We start from the raw sequence: 21,384 nt of genomic DNA on the forward strand, positions 1-21,384 counted from the left end.
TATCCTCAGCAACAAAGAGAGGAGACATGAAGTGGGGTAAGCACTGTTATTGTCAAGTCTAATGCCTTTACAAGAGACTATGGGGGTCATTATGACCCTGGCGGTCCTGCACCGCCAGCCAGTGGTGGTGGCCAGACCGCCGACAGCGTGGCGGTGCAGGACGGCCAAATTTTCACAATGGTAGTGAACTGGCTGTATTGCAGCCTGTTCACCACCTGAACCGCCAGGGTGGTAGGACCTCCTGGCTGAAGGTAGACCACCTTCGACCCGGCAGTCCACCTAACACCGCCTGCAGTATTCTGTGCATCCTTACCGCCAGGGATTCTGTGGAGGCAACCCAGCCACAGAATCCCCGGTGGTAACGATATTGGTGACAGGAATGCTCATTCCTGTCGCCACTGCAGGACTCCCTAACCCCCCCCCCATGTAGCACCCACCCCGACCCCATCTGAAGCCGCACACCCCCCACAAGCCGTGACACCCCCACACCCGATCCCCATTCCAACACCGCCCACCCCGATCCCCATTCCAACACCGCCCACCCCGATCCCCATTCCAACACCCCACCCCATACACACATTCACACACGCACACATACATTTGCATACACACACACACCCAAAACATAGCACACCCCCGAAACCCCCTCCATTCAAACAAACACACACCCCAATTCACGCGTACAACACTTGACACTCCCCCTCCCCTGTCGGTCAGTCGCCTTACCTGGTGGTCGCTGTGAGGGAACGGGGTCTATGGTGCTTGCTCTCCGCCAACACAACACCACCCGCCTACTACTAAGTCATAATAGGCGTGGCCGTGTTGTGTTGACGTGGCGGTGCCAGCGAGGAGCAACTTCCACTGCACCGCCAACCACCAGTATGGCTGCTGGCGGCTCTCGGCCCAAATTATGGCGGAGAGGCGCCAGCAGTCATAATATGGCAGTCGGATGACCGCCATCACTGGTGGTCTTGTGGCTGGCGGGACTTCGAGGATCTACGTTTTAGACCGCTGAAGTCAAAATGAGGGCCTATGTCTTGACGTAGGAGTTTCATCTAGGAATGATGCAGACTGCATTTTTCTTACCTGATTATAAGACTGACAGCAGCAAAAGCCTTGCAAATATCAATAAGTGTTTTACAGTGTTCTTACTGCAATCTGTCAAAAATAAAATGTCTTGTTGTTATAGTCTAGGATATTAGGAGCATCTCAAATCACTTTGTGCGTCTCCTCTTGAAACGACTCAGCTGTAGACAATATGCCACAGTTCAGCCAGTTGAACTTTAATCATGGTGATAACTCTTGACAACTTCAACTGGCAGCATCCCTTGGTTAAGTCAGTCTTGGAGGAATCAGAGGAACATTAGGGAGGTGAATCATCTTCAATTCTTAGAGCTAAGAGTTGCTTTCTTTGTACTGCAGGTTTTGTCTGGAGCATGTCTACACAGGTGTAAGTTTAGAACCTATACTGTCTTTCGGGTACCTGTCATCACTGGTGTCATACATGGGTTCAACCATGTTGCAGGTTTAGTGATGTCCTGCTAAAAGAAGGTTGTTGATTTCTAGTTCAGTTTGCTTTTTAATGTTGAAAGATATTCTAATGGAGTGCTGAGTCACAGGGTTGACATTTTCATCTATGTGAGGCGAACCTGCTCCTCCTTTAGCTCGCCCAGTACACAGAAAAGCTTAAATAAGAGCCTGGAGATTCCAGGGCACTCAGATGTTTCAGTTTATGTAATCAAGTGACACAGTACCTGGAGCAGGAGTGCAGAAGCTGTGAATGCAGTTTGTGTCAGCACCGGCTGACCCAAGAATATTTCAGGTTTACCTTCCTGCATAATGAGCTGTTGTGGCCTGAAAACAACTCTTGCAAGGCAAAAGAGTGCATGAGCCAGAGTCTTAGATTAGGACATCAGTAGGCTGAAGTGTAACCATGTTTGCCAGCTTGGCAAATAGTGTCTGTCATTATTATATTTATGGTGGTGCCAGTGTCAACTTGAAAAAGGAAACTTCATACCAGTGAGTGGTGTCAGCATCCAGTATCATTTGAAGGATATTGTCACCCTTGGTGAGGAGGCTGTTTTGAATTGAAAATATTGAAACATTTCCTAGCAATCGCAACAAAAAGCTTCAGTTCTATTAATGAAAACAAAGTAAGGATTTTGCTTTACTTTCTTTACTGTTTTTCTCACAGCAACCATTAAAAAACTAACTACACTATCCAGTTGGCATGTGTCAAAAACTGCAAACATGTGACACCAAAGTGTCCAATTATAACCTCAGTAACCATATAAAACAGTCTGACTATAGTCCTTCTTCATCTTTCTTTCTTTGAGGAAGCTTTGCTCAACCGGAGTTCTACTTTAGGCTTTTGTGCGCGAGTGTACCAGTGTTTGAGTGTCATCATTTCTCCTCTGAAACAAACAAGAAATAACAGGTTGAAGATTCTTCTGTAGAGATTAAGGAACTGCTAATATTGCAATCTAACCAGCATATGTACGACAATGCATACAAACATTTTTATGTAAAAGAAGATACATTGTCATGGGAAATACTTGAGAGTTTAGAGAATGTTACTGTGCACAATATCAAAATAAAATTACTCAATTAAAGCACATAACCACAAACTGTCAGGTGGGTTAAGAAAGATGCTCCAGTTCAGGATGGATAATCCTTACCTCCATGTCCTTAATAGGATTGGAATTTTCCGTTACAATTACTAGAACATTTTTCATTCTATGTCAGAACCTGAGGTTGAGACTATGCAAGTTTAAAGCTTACTTACTACCAACATATCCATTTCAGTAACTGGTTTGAAATGTAGTTTTTTTTAAAGTAGAATCAGAGGACCAGTCCACTTATTTATCATAGCCTTGGGTCTTGACTCTCCAAAGGTAAGTGTTGTTATCAAGCACTGAATGCTAAGGGTCTGCAATTAGCATATTGCATAACCCAAGTAGGAACATTCAATAAAGATCACTGTCCAAACCAACCTATATCTTTAAACATAACATAGTTGCAAAAGCACATGTTTGCCCCTTGGAACAACTTGGTGCTGAATAACAGATGTTTGTTGTTAACCAACTCAATGGCACTCACCTTATTAAGCTCAGAAGAATGCAAGACTTGCCATGGGCTGAACCTCTGACCATGGAGTGAAACAGATCTCTGGGGTGGGGGCATTACTCCACCGTACAACCAGATGATTGTACATCTTTATTTACAACTGCAAAATGCAGAACATTAACAACAATGGAAAAAACATGGTTCCTTTTATTTAGTTGCTTTGCTGGTTGTCATTCTTCAATAACTTTGTAGGATTTTGTAGCAATGTAAAATACTACAAAACGATATACAGCAAACAGAGTGATTAGAGTCCAGCAGGATGAGGTGAAAACTATCAACCTGCATTCTCTGATCATGCTTCCCGAAGGAGTGGATCTAGGCAAACTCTTGAAAAGCTAAGTTTAAAGAAGTATAAAAGGGATTAGGTTTGGTTGATGGGCAGCACTCACTATAAAATAATCACAGAATACATTAAAATCAAATGGAAGCATTGTGGCATATTTTTAATCATTATGTTAATGTATATTACTTAATACTTAATACTGAAATTTGTGTTAGTACAAAGCAGAGCAGAAAATGTGTTATCTGGGCAGCTTTATCAAGGCTGCAATTAAGCAATATAAATGTAACAACAGTAACTAAATGAACACAAATCATGCATATACATGTAGACTATTCTAATACACACAGTGAGAGAAAAATGGGTTCTGACAAGAAAAAAATGAATGGGAAATACAAATAGGAAAAACGTGGATCGTATCCCGATATGATGTAACAAATAAAGTACATTAACTCCAGACTGATTAGAAGGTGTAATCAAAACAATATGCAATGCTAGTTTCACATCTGTGTTCCCCAACCTAGTAGACAAACCAAAAAAATCCACCTGTAACACAATGTGACTTTCTTATCGTGTGGATAAACTGACGGACCACAGTGAACAATCACTGCATTGGATTACAAAAATGGAAAACTGTCAAAGACTTTTAATGGAATGTTATAACTACTTAGGAAACATTGAACTAATCTAAAAAAGGTAGTGCTCACAAAATGAGGTCCATTAGTCTGTAAAAGAGAGGCGTCACAATATCTCCAGACACCAGCTCCACAGATTGCAACAAACCAGCCCACAGTGTAAATGTGGTTTACAACCCAGCTTCTCAGCAAATCTGAAAAGGGCCTCTATAGTTGGATCAAACTTTCTGACCTTGGTCAAATGCGACCCCATGTTTTTACGGTCAAACAATATACCTAAATAAGTAAAAGTTGGAACATAAAGATGTTTTTCACCATTAATGAGGTGTGGCCTCAGGCTAGTACATGTGTGACCTGAAACCATAATGTGATTTAGGAGTATTTTTTCTTAGACCCAAATCACTCATGAATCAAACAAATCCATTCAACAACGTCTGCAGACCCACACCAGTTTGGGACATTAAAACACAGTCCTCCACATAGAGGAGGGCGGGAACCTTATTCAGACCTGCCCCGCGTGTGTCTCCCACCCAAGTATTCAGGAAGCTATCTATATCATTAATATATAAGCAGAAAAGGAATGGTCCCAGCGCACACCCTTGCCTTATGCCGCTCTCCATCTACCCCCACACTTAAAAAAAACCTGTCACATCCTCATGTAGCTGAGCTAGGAAGTGGAATAATGCCCTGTTCACACCAATATCTAGCATTTTGTGCTATCATTTCCTTCTATTCACTCAATCAAAAGCTGAAGTGAGATTCATTAATGCTAGGTGAAGGATGCCCTTCTTTGCCAACGTATTCCTACTAATAATAAGATATAGATTTAAACATTGGTCAACGGTACCAACACCCTAAATCCATACAGCGCACAGGAAAAACTACTCTTTTCTGCCACTCAGGTTTCCAGTCTGTTCAATAAAATGCTGCCCAGAACTTTACTTGTTGAATCTATTAAGGAAATGGGGCGATAACACTGAGGATCTGCTCTAATATAGGGACTATAATAGAATTTGACCATGATTTAGGTGGGCTATCGATAACCGCACTCTTCAAAACGTTGGTGAGGAGTGGTCCCCTAAGGTCAATATTGTCAATAAAGAGGTCAACCGGTATTCCACCAGGACCAGGGGCCTTGTTTCTAGCACTCTGTTTTTTGCATGTCTGACTTCTGTCAGAGTGACATGTGCTAGCTCCAGTATGTCCCCTGGGGTTTTATTTGACACAATGTCAAGGTAGCTGTCAGTTTCTGCATGACTGCCATGTAGCCCGGAGATATGCTGAACCTATTTATGTGATAGAACAGTAACATCAGTGAAGGTTTTGTGACTGTCTCCAAAATAAGGGGAATTAACAGTTTTCCAAAAAAGGCAGACATCATTTCTTACACTAGCTTCATACAGTTTTTCCCAGGCTTCATGCCTGATAGCCGGGTTCCTAAGTACTAGTGTTAGTTTCTAATACTGGGCCTGATTTAGATGTTGGCGGATGAGTTACTCCGTCACAACGGCAAAGGGTATCCTGTCCGCTGACATCTTAATCCCGTAGGGTGTAATGGGATTTTGATTTCGGTGGACAGGATATCAGCTACTACTGTGACAGAGTAACTTGTCTGCCAGTTCCTAAATCAGGCCCTTTGCCTAGCCTCACCAACTCCCTAACTCTAGGGGCCTGTTTCAATGTAGAAATAATATCTGGATGAGCCTTTGAGCACTTTCTATCAAACCACCTTTGTGGCCTGGGCTCTCTGGCCTTTTTATCAGTTGTCAAAAACTCAGTAACAGAATGACAAATCTCGGCAAAACCCTGCTACATAACCTTGGGTTCAAGTTCACTGTCCAAGCAAGCCATTATCTGCTCCCCACTTCTCACTACTAGATCTTCTAGGATTGACCCTGGATTCACTGTGCTCAGCTTACGTAAAATAGCCTTATTTCTTTTTAACTCTATTGGCATAGTAGCAAATGCATTTTGTTGTTTGTCATTGCCCATATCAATAGAAATAGCTAGGGGGTTATGAGCTTATATTCATACTGTTTTGCAATATTTTTTTTTCTTTTTTTTTACTTTGTCCTCATACACCCCTGATTGGATCGACTTCATATTGTCCCAATGAACAAATGATCGCACTCACATATAAAAACACATGACGCCAAGATGGGGGTCTCTCTCATTTGGTCTCGATATCAGAACATTTGAGAATTCAGTTGACCTCGCCTTTAATCATCCGACAATACTTAAGTTAATAAAAGATACCCTACTAAGCAGTGTTGTCCTATATAACATTGACCCATAATCGTTACCATACCTCCACCTTCCCTTCCCTATTTACATCCTTTGTTGTTACCTCCCGCCTAGAAATCCCCTTAAGTGCCCCAAACCAGTCTGTATATGAAGGACAGGAAGAGGAAGTCCACTTACAACATATTTCCCGCCTAGCCAAAATTATCGCATAACACATTACTCTCTTCTTCACCCTGCTCTTAACTTCACCTTCGTTTGAGACACCTAAAGATTACTAAAGGGAGACTTGGCAAAATGTGTTGTTGCACAACCTTCGTGATAACCTTACAAACTTTTACCCAAAAACTTTGTACCAATGGGCAATCCCAAAACATATCGATGTCTGATGCTCTCAATAAGCCCCATTTTGCACAGTTAACTGGGTCACCTCCTCTCATCTTTGAGAGCTTCACTGGTGTAAAAAAAGACCCTATGCAAGGTAAAGAGGTGGTTCCTCAATAGTGATGCTAATTTAACTTCTTTATATACAATACGCATTGAGTCTCCCCACCATCTTTGTATTTGATCTACTGGCATAACTTTCCCCCAAAGAGAGTACGGCAAGTTGAATTCCCCATCCTGCACTTCCACCAGGGCCCAATACCGACTAGAGACCTTCGCTATACTTGTGTGATTATTTTTTATATTGTCTAGAAACTGGTTTTCGGCCCCATCCTAGCTATAACCTTCTGAGACCAATTCCTCAATTGTATATGTTTCAACCTTGATAAACTTTGACCAGTCTGTTCCATAAGATCTCCCCAAGATAATAACAAACCACTATCTACTAGCTCCACCCGTACTGGATCCCGCTCTCTTAAGCGACAAAGCTAACACATCAGTAAGACATTCAGACGTCCCCGGGGACTCCTAAACTGGGGCCCAAAAACTATAATACTCGATACCTGCCAATTGCCGTACCCTATACCACACTTTAGCAGCATCCTGCAATATCTTCAGTCTCACTTTCTTAAAAAACTTGGGATCCCTAAACTTATACAAAAAATGAGTAACTGCGCCTTTTACGTTGTTAGCATACAATTAAGCATTTCTCCAACTGCCGAATAATCTGGATCACTAAATAACATTCTTACATTCCTCAGATAGAATGCCCATGCATAATATTATAAATCGGGAAGTGTAAGGCCTCCTTTCTCCTTTCTTCTGCGCAGTTTCTTCCATGCGATCCTAGAACCTTTTTGTGCCCAAATAAACAAATTTACCTTTTGTTGAAACGTACTCAAAAGCTTACTATCCATTGAAAATGGGATAGAGTTAAAAAGAAAATTCAACTTAAGTAGGATCATCAGTTTAACCAAATTCACCCTCCCAATCAATGAAAGAGGCAAATGTGCCCATCTTAACATTAACTTACTACATTCTGCTACTACAGCCCTGAGATTAACCTCTGTAATTCGCTCCACCTCCTGGTCTGTTACAAAACCTAAGTATCTCATAGATTTTGTCATGTGGCAATTATCGGCCCCCAGGTTCCATACCATAGTTTCTGTTCTATCCGGATTAATATGGTAACCTGAAACCCTACCAAAACTCTTTGCCAAACTCAATAGTGCCGGGAAAGAGTCAGCTAAATTTGAAGTGTACACTAAGAGGTCATCTGCAAATAAGGCAACTTTCTTCACCCATCCTTTACTGCTAAGGGGAGAAATTCTCAAATCTTACCTAATCCTTCTCACAAAGGGTTCTATATACAGATCGAATAACAAACGGGAAAAAAGGACAACCCTGTCTAGTACCTCTAGTAATCTCAAATGAATCCGTAAGTCCCCCATTCACCAACACCCTTGCCTCTGGTGCCTGGTAAATCAACCGAATTGCTCGGCAAAATTTAGTACCCAAATTATACCACTGAAGAACTAAATTTAAGTAATTCCTGGAAACCCTATCAAACGCTTTCATAGCATCCAAAGCTATAACTGCTAACGGTTCTTGATACATAATAGTTAAGTCAATAGCACCAATTAGGTTAAATGTTTGCTCATACATAAACCTATTCCATATAAAGCCTTTCTGATCTGGGTGTATTAGTTCACCAATTACGCCACTGAGCCTGTTTGCCAAAACCTTAGCATAAATCTTATAGTCAGTGTTCAACAAAGATATTGGTATATATGATTCACACCTCACTGGAGATTTACCTGGTTTTAAAATAAGAGAGATAGTAGCTTCCCGCCATGAAGCTGGTGGCAGAACGCCCTCCTCAAAGATCTCCGAAAATAATTGGACCATCTGAGGGATTATAGAGTCACCCAGTACCTGATAAAATTCAACCCTGATGCCATCTGGTCCTGCCTCCTTCCCCTTACTACTCTTTTTCAGAACTGCCCTTAACTCCCCTTCCAAGATAGGTCGATTTAAATATGACTGCTTGTCCTGCGTAAGCCGGGGGAGGATGTCCATATCTAGCTAATTCTCAGCTGCCTCCAACTCTACTCCCCCATCCTCCCTACATAGAGAGGAAAAAACTTTAGGAAGGCCTCTTCTATCTCATCAGGAGATTTCAATCTAACCCCCAAATAACTATCCACAAGTTCATCTATATTGCCCTGGACCTGATCTTTCTTAATTTCCCTTGCCAGTAACTTCCCCATATTACCTCCAATCTCAAACTATGTCTGCTTGTTTACCTCCCATCTCTTATCAATTTTAACTTGTTGGACCGACTCCAACTGCTGCCGCAAATCCCTTCTCTTGTTATTCAAGAACTCCTCGCCACCCCCCTTCTCTAACTCCAAATCACACTACTGTATTTGCCTCTCAATACCCTCCAACTGGTCCCTATACTGCCTTCCTCTATAACTAGCGAAACTTATAATCCTTCACCTCATTACTGCCTTATAAGTATCCCACACTACACCTATAGAAGCTGAATCATGATTAATTCTAAAGACCTCCTCGGTGTCCTTCCGAAGCCAGGCTATAATATCTTCTTCTAACAACAGAGTTCTGTCGAGAGTCCACCTTCTCCTGCTCGTCTCTTGAGGACAATACATTCTTAAAACCACTGCAGCATGATCAGACAAATGTGCGGGAGATTAAGTAATATCTTTTACTAAGACACACACAGATCTATCTACCAAAAAATAATCAATTTGTGACTCATGGCCATACTTCCTATTATGAAAAGAAAATTCCCGAATCTCCCCTGCTCTCAACCTCCATAAGTTACATAGTTGGAACTCATTCATCATTAATTTAAGGTATTGTTGAGATTTTGGTGTATTCACTGACCTAGAACTGACTGATCTATCCAACTTATTATCCAGGACCACATTAAAATCCCAAATCATAATAATCAGATCCATACAATCTAAGAGATTAGAAAAAACCCTCTGCAGAGGTTCTATATCATCACAGTTAGGGCCATAAAACCCTTCCGGTGTGAGTTTCCTTCCTCCTAAGTGAAGGGTGACCAAAAGCCATCTACCTGTCTTATCCGTTTTTGTTCCTATCAATGACACATTTACCTGCCACTTGACAAAAATCGCTACCCCCCCCTTGTGTTAAAATTGTGATCTGTACAAACATAATGTTGAATCTATTTGTGACTAGAAAACAACCTAAACATCTCTTCTTTAGTTAAGTGCGTCTCTTGCAAAACTATTATGTGTGCTGGACATTCTCTAAGTAGCAACAAAAATGTTCTTGCCCTAGCCTTCACCCTTAAACCATTCACATTCCAAGACATTATTTGCACTAAACCCGCCCCCTCACCCTGGCTCTCTAAGACCCTATACATTTGTACTTAAGTGGCCTAGGGTACATAAGGACATTTTATAGCTTCCTCCCAACCAAACCACCTTCAGTGCAAACCCCATCCTCCTAAACCCCCTTACGACCCCTCCCTTATCCTCCCCCTCCCAACCCGGGGGAACCCCCCATCCTATTGACCGACCCTTAGGTCTCATTTAGAGCCCCTTTGAGCTCCCCAGCATAACCTGCACAGTGTTGCCCTTTTTTATACCTTCTAGCAATTCATCTGCTAAGGCTGGGTCTCTGACATTGTACATCTGTCAGAGTCACCAGATCCTCGGGGTCTATGCACGTTCCCAACACGTCCACCACTGAACAGCACCAAGACTCTGATAGATTAATCACAGAGACTGAGAGAGTTCAAGAGGGGAAGAGGGGATTAGGAAGGGAACAGCTGGGAAGGAGACCTGTAGTAAGAAAAAGGTTAGAATACACAATATGAAAATGATATCTCCTGAAATCTATACTAGACTATGATTCTAAGCCTAGTCACTCTGAAAACATGAACAATCTAAGAGTTAAGTTTAAAATGACTAAGTTTCAAGATGGACGGATACCTGTAGGGGAATCAAGATGAATTAAATGAAAACTTTGTTACTCAAGTACTTTACTTTACATGAGGATCAGAAAAACATTCTGACTAAATTTTAAACCAGTCATATAAATCCTGTTTTGAGAATGTATACTAGGACCATACAATATTGCATCTAGAAACTCTGGCCTTCTGTGTACTCTTAAAATGTTTCAACACAAATTGCGCATATTGCAGATATATGGAAAATGTCACTTACCCAGTGTACATCTGTTCATGGCATTAGTCGCTGCAGATTCACATGCTGTGCACATCCCGCCATCTGGTGTTGGGCTCGGAGTGTTACAAGTTGTTTTTCTTCGAAAAAGTCTTTTCGAGTCACGAGACCGAGGGACTCCTCCCATTTCGACTCCATTGCGCATGGGTGTCGACTCCATCTTAGATTGTTTTCCCCGCAGAGGGTGAGTTAGGAGTTAAATATGCTAGTAATAGTGCCCATGCCATGGAGTGAATACGTATGTACATAAAGAAGTTTAAAGTAATCTATTTACAAATTTACAAATGTTCAAGATCAACTTCTAAACGGCTACAGGCTCCCGGGGAGGTGGGTGGGCGCATGTGAATCTGCAGCGACTAATGCCACGAACAGATGTACACTGGGTAAGTGACATTTTCCGTTCGATGGCATGTGTAGCTGCAGATACACATGCTGTGCATAGACTAGTAAGCAGTTATCTCCCCAAAAGCGGTGGTTCAGCCTGTAGGAGTTGAAGTTGTTTGAAACAATGTTCGTAGTACAGCTTGACCTACTGTGGCTTGTTGTGAAGTTAACACATCTACACAGTAGTGTTTGGTAAATGTATGAGGCGTAGACCATGTTGCTGCCTTACATATTTCGTTCATTGGAATATTTCCTAGAAAGGCCATGGTAGCACCTTTCTTTCTGTTGAGTGTGCCTTTGGTGTAATAGGCAGCTCTCTCTTTGCTTTAAGATAGCATGTTTGAATACACTTAACTATCCATCTAGCAATGCCTTGTTTTGAAATTGGATTTCCTGTATGAGGCTTTTGAAAGGCAATAAATAGTTGTTTTGTTTTTCAAATTAGTTTTGTTCTGTCGATGTAGTACATTAGCGCTCTTTTGATGTCTAATGTATGTAGTGCTCTTTCAGCTACAGAATCTGGCTGTGGGAAGAACACTGGTAGTTCTACCGATTGATTCAAGTGGAACAGTGAGATAACTTTTGGTAAAAATTTTGGATTTGTCCTTAGAACTACTTTATTCTTGTGTATTTGAATAAATGGTTCTTGTATGGTAAATGCTTGAATTTCACTCACCCTTCTTAAAGATGTGATAGCAATCAAAAATGCAACTTTCCACAGTAAGTATTGCATTTCACAAGAGTTCATGGGCTCAAAAGGCGGACCCATGAGTCGTGTTAAGACAATGTTGAGGTTCCATGAAGGAACTGGTGGTGTTCTTGGTGGTATAATTCTCTTTAGGCCTTCCATAAATGCTTTTATGACTGGTATCCTAAATAATGAAGTTGAGTGCGTAATTTGCAGGTAAGCTGAAATTGCAGTAAGATGTATCTTTATGGAAGAGAAAGCTAGTTTTGATTTTTGCAAATGTAGTAAGTATCCTACTATATCTTTTGCAGATGCGTGTAAGGGTTGAATTAGATTATTATGTCAGTAATAAACAAATATTTTCCACTTATTTGCATAGCAGTGTCTAGTGGTAGGCTTCCTAGCTTGTCTTATGACCTCCATACATTCTTGTGTGAGGTCTAAGTGTCCGAATTCTAGGATTTCAGGAGCCAAATTGCTAGATTCAGCGATGCTGGATTTGGATGTCTGATTTGTTGTTTGTGCTGTGTTAACAGATCTGGTCTGTTTGGTAGTTTGACATGAGGTACTACTGAAAGGTCTAGTAGTGTTGTGTACCAAGGTTGTCTTGCCCATGTTGGTGCTATTAGTATAAGTTTGAGTTTGTTTTGACTCAACTTGTTTACTAGATATTAAAGGAGTGGGAGAGGGGGAAAAGCGTACGCAAATATCCCTGACCAATTCATCCATAGCGCATTGCCCTGAGACTGATGTTGTGGGTACCTGGATGTGAAGTTTTGGCATTTGGAGTTTTCCTTTGTTGCAAATAGATCTATTTGTGGTGTTCCCCAAATTTGGAAGTAAGTGTTCAGTATTTGGGGGTGAATCTCCCATTCGTGGATCTGTTGGTGATCCCGATAGAGATTGTCTGCTAACTGATTCTGAATTCCTGGAATAAATTGTGCTATTAGGCGAATGTGGTTGTTAATCGCCAAATGACATATTTTCTGTGTCAGGAGACACAACTGTGTCGAGTGTGTCCCTCCCTGTTTGTTTAGGTAATACATTGTTGTCATGTTGTCTGTTTTGACAAGAATGTATTTGTGGGTTATTATGGGTTGAAATGCTTTCAGCGCTAGAAATACCGCTATCAGTTCTAAGTGATTTATGTGAAGCTGTCTTTGCTGTATGTCCCATTGTCCTTGGATGCTGTGTTGATTGAGGTGTGCTCCCCACCCTGTCATGGAAGCATCTGTCGTTATCACGTATTGTGGCACTGGGTCTTGGAAAGGCCGCCCTTGGTTTAAATTTATACTGTTCCACCATTGAAGCGAGATGTATGTTTGGCGGTCTATCAACACCAGATCTAGAAGCTGACCCTGTGCTTGTGACCATTGTGATGCTAGGCACTGTTGTAAGGGCCGCATGTGCAACCTTGCATTTGGGACAATGGCTATGCATGAAGACATCATGCCTAGTAGTTTCATTACTATTTTGACTTGTATCCTTTGTTTTGGATACATGGTCTGTATTATATTGTGAAATGTTTGAACTCTTTGTGGACTTGGAGTGGCAATCCCTTTTGCTGTGTTGATTGTTGCTCCTAAGTATTGCTGTGTTACTTCGCGTAGTTGATAGAGAAACCTAGTTTGTGTAGGATTTCGATGACATATTTTGTGTGTTGTAAACACCGTTTTAGCGTGTTGGTTTTGATTAACCAATCGTCTAGGTACGGGAACACATGTATTTGCTGACTTCTGATATGTGCAGCTACTACTGCCAGGTATTTTGTAAAAACTCTTGGTGCAGTTGTTATTCCGAATGGCAACTCTTTGAATTGGTAATGTATCCCTTGGAATACAAACCTTAAGTACTTTCTGTGTGAAGGATGTATTGGTATATGGAAATACGCATCCTTTAGGTCTAGTGTTGTCATGTAATTTTGGTGTTTGAGCAGTGGGATTACGTCTTGTAAAGTAACCATGTGAAAGTGGTCTGATTTGATGTAGGTATTTAATGTTCTGAGATCTAGTATAGGTCTCAGACTCTTGTCTTTTTTGGGTATCAGAAAGTACAGTGAGTAAACTCCTGTGTTTAATTGTTGTTTTGGTACTAATTCTATTGCTTCTTTCTGTAGCAATGCCTGAACTTCTATTCTTAGAAGATCTATATGTTGTTTTGACATACTGTGTGTTTTCGGTGGGACGTTTGGAGGGAATTTGAGAAATTCTATGCAATAACCATGCTGGATAATCGCTAAGACCCAAGTGTCTGTTGTTATTTCCTCCCAATGTGTGTAAAACTTGGTTAGTCTCCCCCCCCACAGGTGTTATGTGTTGGGGATTTGTGACCTTGAAGTCACTGTTTGTTCGGAGGAGTTTTGGGACTTTGGAACTTTCCTCTATTTGTTTGAAATTGTCCTCCTCTATATTGTCCCCGAAAACCTCCCCGCTGATACTGGCTCTGGTAAGTGGGCTTTGTTTGTGAGGTTGTGGCTTCTGTGGTCTGCCCTCGAAACCCCCCTCGAAATTGTGTCTTTCGAAATGTGCCTCTGCTCTGCGGGGAGTGGAGTGCGCCCATGGCTTTGGCCGTTTCAGTGTCTTTTTTAAGTTTTTCTATCGCATTGTCCACCTCCGGCCCAAACAACTGCTGTCCGTTGAATGGCATATTCAGCACAGCTTGCTGTATCTCTGGTTTAAATCCTGATGTACGCAGCCATGCATGTCTCCTTATTGTTACTGCTGTGTTGACAGTTCTAGCAGCTGTGTCTGCAGCATCCATTGCTGACCGTATCTGATTATTAGAGATACTCTGTCCCTCTTCTACCACTTGCTGCGCTCTTTTTTGGAACTCTTTTGGTAAATGTTCAATAAAGTGTTGCATCTCATCCCAGTGGGCCCTATCATATCTGGCTAACAAAGCTTGCGAATTTGCAATGCGCCACTGGTTTGCTGCCTGTGCCGCCACCCTTTTGCCTGCAGCATCGAATTTTCTGCTTTCTTTATCTGGAGGTGGTGCATCTCCTGACGTATGTGAGTTGGCTCTTTTGCGCGCTGCTCCCACTACAACAGAGTCTTGTGTTAGCTGTTGTGTGATGTACACTGGGTCTGTTGGTGGCGGTTTATATTTTTTGTCTACTCTTGGAGTAATGGCTCTCCCTTTGACAGGCTCCTCAAACACTTGTTTGGAGCGTTTGAGCATTCCGGGTAACATCGTAAGACTCTTATATTGACTGTGTGTAGACGACAGTGTAATAAAAAGAAAGTCGTCTTCAATGGGTTTTGAATGAAGGCTGACATTGTGAAATGCTGCAGCTCTCGATACCACTTGAGCGTAGCCTGTACTATCCTCTGGTGGCGATGGTCTTGCTGGATAGCCTTCAGGGCTATTATCTGACACTGGTGCGTCATAAAGGTCCCATGCGTCAGGGTCAGCTTGACTCATTCCCGTATGTGTTGGGGATTGCATCATTGGTGGAGTGGCAACAGGTGATGGTTGCGGAGAGTGATGTGGGGATGGTGGTGAGGAGGGCTGCACTGTAGTTTCTATGGGGTGCTTTGGGGTTCGGTCACTGAGTCAGGCCACTTTTCTTGAACCATGACACATTTTGATGTCTGATTTCTTCTCCATTCTCCTAGACTTCTTTGGTGATTTGCTTTTGGCCAGTGGCCATCTGACATCCTTGATAGTGGGGTTGGTCCGATTCTTATCATTCCTATCATTCACAGTGCGCATATTGCACTTTGCTTCTTCATTGGCCTTCGGGCAGAGGGTTCTGAGTCAGTGTGCAAGCTTAATTTAAAGATTTAAAGATAGCAAAATTGTGGAAATTATCAACACAATGGGGGTTATTACAACTTTGGAGGAGGTGTTAATCCGTCCCAAAAGTGACGGTAAAGTGACGGATATACCACCAGCCGTATTACGAGTTCCATAGGATATAATGGACTCGTAAAACGGCTGGTGGTATATCCGTCACTTTACCGTCACTTTTGAGATGGATTAACACCTCCTCCAAAGTTGTAATAACCCCCAATGTGTCTTCTATCAGGAGATAAGTAAAAGTCAGCCGTGCTGATGTGCATAGAGGTTTGTTTTTTACTGATGAGGAATTGGTCTTTCAGGTGCAGCCTGATGGATGAGACAGATTCTGACTTGTTTCACTATCTGGTCCATGCTGAGAAATTATGCCATTTTCCAGAGCCAGGCATTGGTCTTCACAATTCCCAGGTGACTGATGTGAGGTGGTTTTGAAGGCACTCTTCAACAGAGAGGTTGTTAGCTCCATTCTGTTGCCACTCTCGTCTGCGACAAATATATCCTACTGGCTATTAAGCAATACAGCCAGCTTGTGTTCCACATTAGGATAGGAGTGTTTTCGAAGACTGCTTTTAGGCCTTGTTTATTAGATGAAAGATGGGGGTCGATTTTGCTTTCAGAGATCACCTCTGTGCTGCTAGCTGACAGTATTTCTGCGTTCATCATCATCCTTATGTGCACTTCCGTCACCTTGACCTCCAACTGCTCTTGCCATGTGGCTGGCCAGAGGTGCCAGGGTAGGTTTCCTGCTGGGTCTTTCCCTTAGGGTGGAGAGTCTGTGGCAAACTAACATTGATGGAGTTGTTATATCAATTCTTTATTCATGAAGAAGTGTGAATGGCTGATCCTTGAAATACTGTCACCTGTTGTTAGAGGTCAGTTTCTACCTGGAACAGGTCACGTGTGAAAATGTAAGAATTCCCAGTGGGCTGGGACTACCTCCATCGCTGTTTGGGAGTATTGATTCTTTATCTTTATGAAGGTAGAGCTGGCATAGACAATGGGTATATGATTCTGGTGATATCCTTTGGGATTGGATGACTCCTAAATTAGGTACTGGCATCTACCAGAAACTCAGTGTCTGGGGAACAATATATGCTATTATTGTCTGGAGGCGGCTTTCTTTTTTAATATTTCCTCTTGGGCATGACTAAACATCCGCTCCATGTTGTTTTTGATGAGGACACCTCTGTGTCTGTGGCCTATTTGGGGATGAAATGTCTGCAATAATTGACCAATGCGAGAAAACTGTACAGATTAAAGACATCTAGCTGCTGTTATGATGAGTCTTCAAACCCCCTGGAGTCCAGTACGACTATTAAATGTGGTGATGTTCCTTTCATCTGGGGCATCTCAAACTGGTGGTACCTGGCACTGAGTTTCAGCTTTGAGTACCATAAGCCCCTTTTGAAATCTGCCTGGATCTCATCCAACAGTAGAATGTCATGCATCTCCCTTCTGATGACCGAGTAAGGAGTCCCAAAAGCCATGCAGATTAATTCTCACTTTTCTGTTTGGCATTCAAGCTGACAACTAAAGGGGAAACTATGGGGTGTGGTCTTGGGCCCTCTCAATTACTCTGGCCTCTTAAAGTGTCTGCAGCTCCAAACGACTTGTTGGTTCATGAGAAAAAGTATTATTCAATGCCACAACACCACATGCTGCACAGTACTGTGGATGTTGACTTTCATTTGCTTGTACTTGATCCATCTTAGCTCCTGCCTAACGAACATCCTCCAGCGGTGGCAGTTCACCTTCCTTGATTTAGCTCAGCAGAATACCTGAACCAGCTTTGTTGAAGAGTATTAGTGCCTGGTCTTCCATCTGTACTTCTCAGACAACGATATGAAAAGTCTCTTAGTGCTCCACCATTAATTAACGCAAAGCCACTTGCCCCTTTAAACTGCAATTGTGAACTTTATATGTACTTTGATATGTTGCTTTTCCCTTCTTTACTAGAAAGCAATAGTGTATTTCTTTGTCCCCATCCTAATCGATCTCTCTTGATTCGATCAGCTTAAGCTTCAGGATCACTAGGCCAGCAGAAAGGCATGCTGCCTTCTATGCCGCAGACCTTGCTCCACTCTTTAGGGTCTTATGTCCTTAGTCTGCGGCACCACAAGTCCTCCAGGTATGTACCCATGCCTACCGTCTGTGGAGTTCATTTTTTAATAGTAGATAATGCAGTGTTGACACCTTGTGGGTTGCTCTACCTTGACAAATGTCTTACTTTCCACAATCCGGATTTACTTTTGCTTCTTGACCAATCCTCGTGGTAAATGTTATCACCTGTGCCAGGTAAGGTGAGAACGTTTTTCTGAACCTCCTCCTTCACTTAATGCAGCTATAAAGATCTCTTCACTGTCCTGTCTGAGTCTTTTGGGGAGGGCAACAACAGTCCAGCTGCATGAGCCAAGTTTCCAGCATGACTACCCATTTGCATTCTGATCACTACCCCTCCTTCATGTGCCATGTCATGTGCTGGCGTCCCATTCACCCCCTTACCCCCATCCATGGACCTTCTTTATTACCAGCTTTTGTGCTCCAGCGGCTCACACCATAAGCAGACACCAGCAGGCCTCATCATAGTGAAGAGACTGGTGCAGAGACCTGGACATGGCTGCAGTACATAATGGGCACTTGCCCAAGCATAGCACCAATCAATCAAGGTTCTTGTAAGGCGCGGCTAATCACCCGTTCGGGTCTCAAGGCGCTGGGGGATGGGGGGACTGTAGCTCAGTCAAAGTGGTGGTTGGCCGGTTCAGTCGAAGAGCCAGGTCTTGAGGCAGAGCGGGAGATTGCCTGAAATGAAAAGGGAGAGAGTTCCAGGTCTTTGTGGCTAGGTAGGAGAATTATCTTCCTCCGGCTGGTCTTGCGGATCTGTGGGATGGCGGATTCTTTGCATCTTCTTTTGTAGCTTCTGGGTGGTACCTGCATAGAGTGCCTTGCCGTAGTCGAGCTGATGAACGCCTGGGTGACTGTTCTTCTGGATTAGATGGGGATCCACTTGAAGATCTTTTGGTGCAGGCAGAGCGTGTGGAAGCAGGGGGACGAGACAATGTTGATTTGATGGCTCACTGTGCCCTTTACCTGCCTGGGTTGACATATCTGGAAATCTAGGTGTGTAAAGAGGCTAAAAACTGGGCAGTAGAACTTGGGATTTGTGACACCTCAGAAGACAACAGTGCTATGGCAGTCCTTGGACAAGAAAAGCACAGGGTTGGTCTATCCTCTTTTGGTCAGAAGGAGCTCTGCCTCAACCATTACAACCATTACAGCACTGGTCGCAACACACCCTCAATTGGAAGAGACCCTACCTCCAATTCCACAGAGCTTTCATGATTCATAGGTCCAGGCGTATGTAGCTCATAAAAGATTTGAATTTGCATTCTGAGATCTGCAAACCCAACTATTTAATGGGCAAAACAAGCCAATTCAAAGTGCCACCGCCGCCATGAGTGTGAGCGCAAGCGTTATTTGCTCCCTGCTTGAATGTCTAAAAAGGATCACGGTTGGCATGAAAGGCAAACTGAAACCAGAGGAGGTGCTATCACACGCTGTAACATGATGTAGTGTGATGGCCAACAGAAATGTTCACTTAGTTAAAACGCCTGGGGAGGGAAGTGAGCACAGAAAGGAGGGACATTCCACAAAATGCACCAATAGAAATGAAGCATTTAAGACAAGCATAAGAAAGAATGAATAGAAAGAGTAGGCGCGGTTAAAAGCCCACAGAGAGATTACAACGGGCTAGAGCGTTGCACGCCCAACCCTAAAAAAGGGCCTTTACAATGTGTGCTAGTGCTGCCTTAATGATCCCTGACGTAAAGTAAACAAAGACAGAACAATCACCATGTTAATAATTAGTTCATATACTTTACTACGCAGCTATAATTAACTATCAAGCCCTAACCTTTTGCAGAATCTTAAAACGTGAACAAATAGCTGGTATTCTTCTCTGGGAAACGTTGCAAGGAACTTTATCTCCAGCAGCCCTGCTTCAATGTACATTGCCTGCTAAATAAGGTTCGTCCTTTTCGTGCTGTAATGTACTGCTCGCTACTTACCATTGCGTTACCTGTTAAGATTCATGCAGTTTGCTGTTTAAAAACATTGAAGAATAAGTAATTATTGCACGCTTGTTTTTCCTACATTTCCCTTTTCAGAATTGTGATCCTGTAACATTGATGCATTTTCAATAAAATTAAAAAAAAAAAAAATCATGGTTTGGATCGTAGTCTTTCTACTATTTCCATGTCCTCGGGAGCCGCGTTTTTCGTCGTTATTTTTATTAATTCTGGGTAGTAACTGCTCAATGATCCTTTAAGAGAACATCTATACTGGAAAGTTCTCGGATCTTTAATGGTTTTCTTTTCATTTCCGCTCTTATATATGTTTCGTTACCATGTACATATTTGCAGGTGAATCGTTATTTGAAAAGGTGTCATGATATAAAGGCAGAAAATAGATTCGAAATGGAGTTTATGATACCTACCTGCATTGTAATGTTAAAATTATGTAAATATTTTAAAAATACAAAATGCTTTCGCAGGCCCCAGCGAGATTTGAACTCGCGACCCCTGGTTTACAAGACCAGTGCTCTAACCCCTGAGCTATGGAGCCCTGCATATTTAACTGGTAGCGCCTGCTCCCTACATACAGTGGAATGTTCACATCTGTTGCTCTATGTAACTGTTAAAATTGAAATATTTAATCTGTTTTACAGTGCTTACCCATATTCCACTTCTTTAACAGCTCTGAAAACATTCTATTAGTTTTCCTCTGTCTACACACATGACCAGCGCTTTTTCTTAGACACATTTCTTTAGATCCCTGACTGTATGCCAACGTTTGTTTTGCTTCTCATCTAGCCCACATGGAATGCAATTTCATTGTATGCACCAGTAAACAGAAATTCCACCTACAATATTTTGATGAAAAACTAAATGAGCATTTGGGAGACATGAGAAATTATCATGCGCCTTCCCGATTCTCTGAATGAAAGATATTTGCAAAAATACCATTAGGTATTCGTTATCATCTACTGTTCCTCACTTATTTTGTTACGCAAGGTAGATCGCCTCCGCTAATTCTACCAGCCATCAAGACTGGAAACAAACACTAGCAAAGCCAAAACGTCTGCGTTGGCAGTCAGCCTTTTCGCTTTGTCAACGCTTGTTTTGCATTGCCACGTTTGTTGTAAAACTTGAATGTTGGGGAAGCTGATGGGTTCTCACATACGGCTAAAAGCAAATCTTTTTTGCCTCACAAAGCAGGCCCGTGTGGTCCTTGGCACTGAATGGAACACCGTTGTCTGCACGCGCTACTTCTGCAAGGGCCGCAGGCTGTTCACAGTGAAGCTAGCCAATGGCTGAATCAGGCTGACCCCTTGCTGGTTCCCTAATGTATACTACGCAGGGAAGAAGCAAAATATGCATGACACAACAGATCAAAGGCTCATGAAGAGGGTTGGCTGAAATCATCTAAATGAACGTACATTATATATAATGCTTAGTAAAATTAAAAACAAAAAAACACAAATGATGGAAGGAATGCGGAACTAATCAAACGTTCACCCCCAGTCACAGATCTGGGTTTAATCCATCA

General features: G+C 42.3%; 1 non-coding gene across 1 annotated transcript; it reads right to left on the bottom strand.

Moving 5' to 3' along the window:
• Window positions 1-20,327: 20,327 nt before the first annotated feature.
• TRNAT-UGU (transfer RNA threonine (anticodon UGU)) lies at window positions 20,328-20,400 on the bottom strand. Its single transcript has one exon. It is a non-coding gene; the product is annotated as a tRNA-Thr (tRNA).
• Window positions 20,401-21,384: the final 984 nt, after the last annotated feature.

The sequence above is a fragment of the Pleurodeles waltl genome, chromosome 4_1 (assembly GCF_031143425.1).
Source record: "Pleurodeles waltl isolate 20211129_DDA chromosome 4_1, aPleWal1.hap1.20221129, whole genome shotgun sequence".
NCBI lineage: Eukaryota > Metazoa > Chordata > Amphibia > Caudata > Salamandridae > Pleurodeles > Pleurodeles waltl.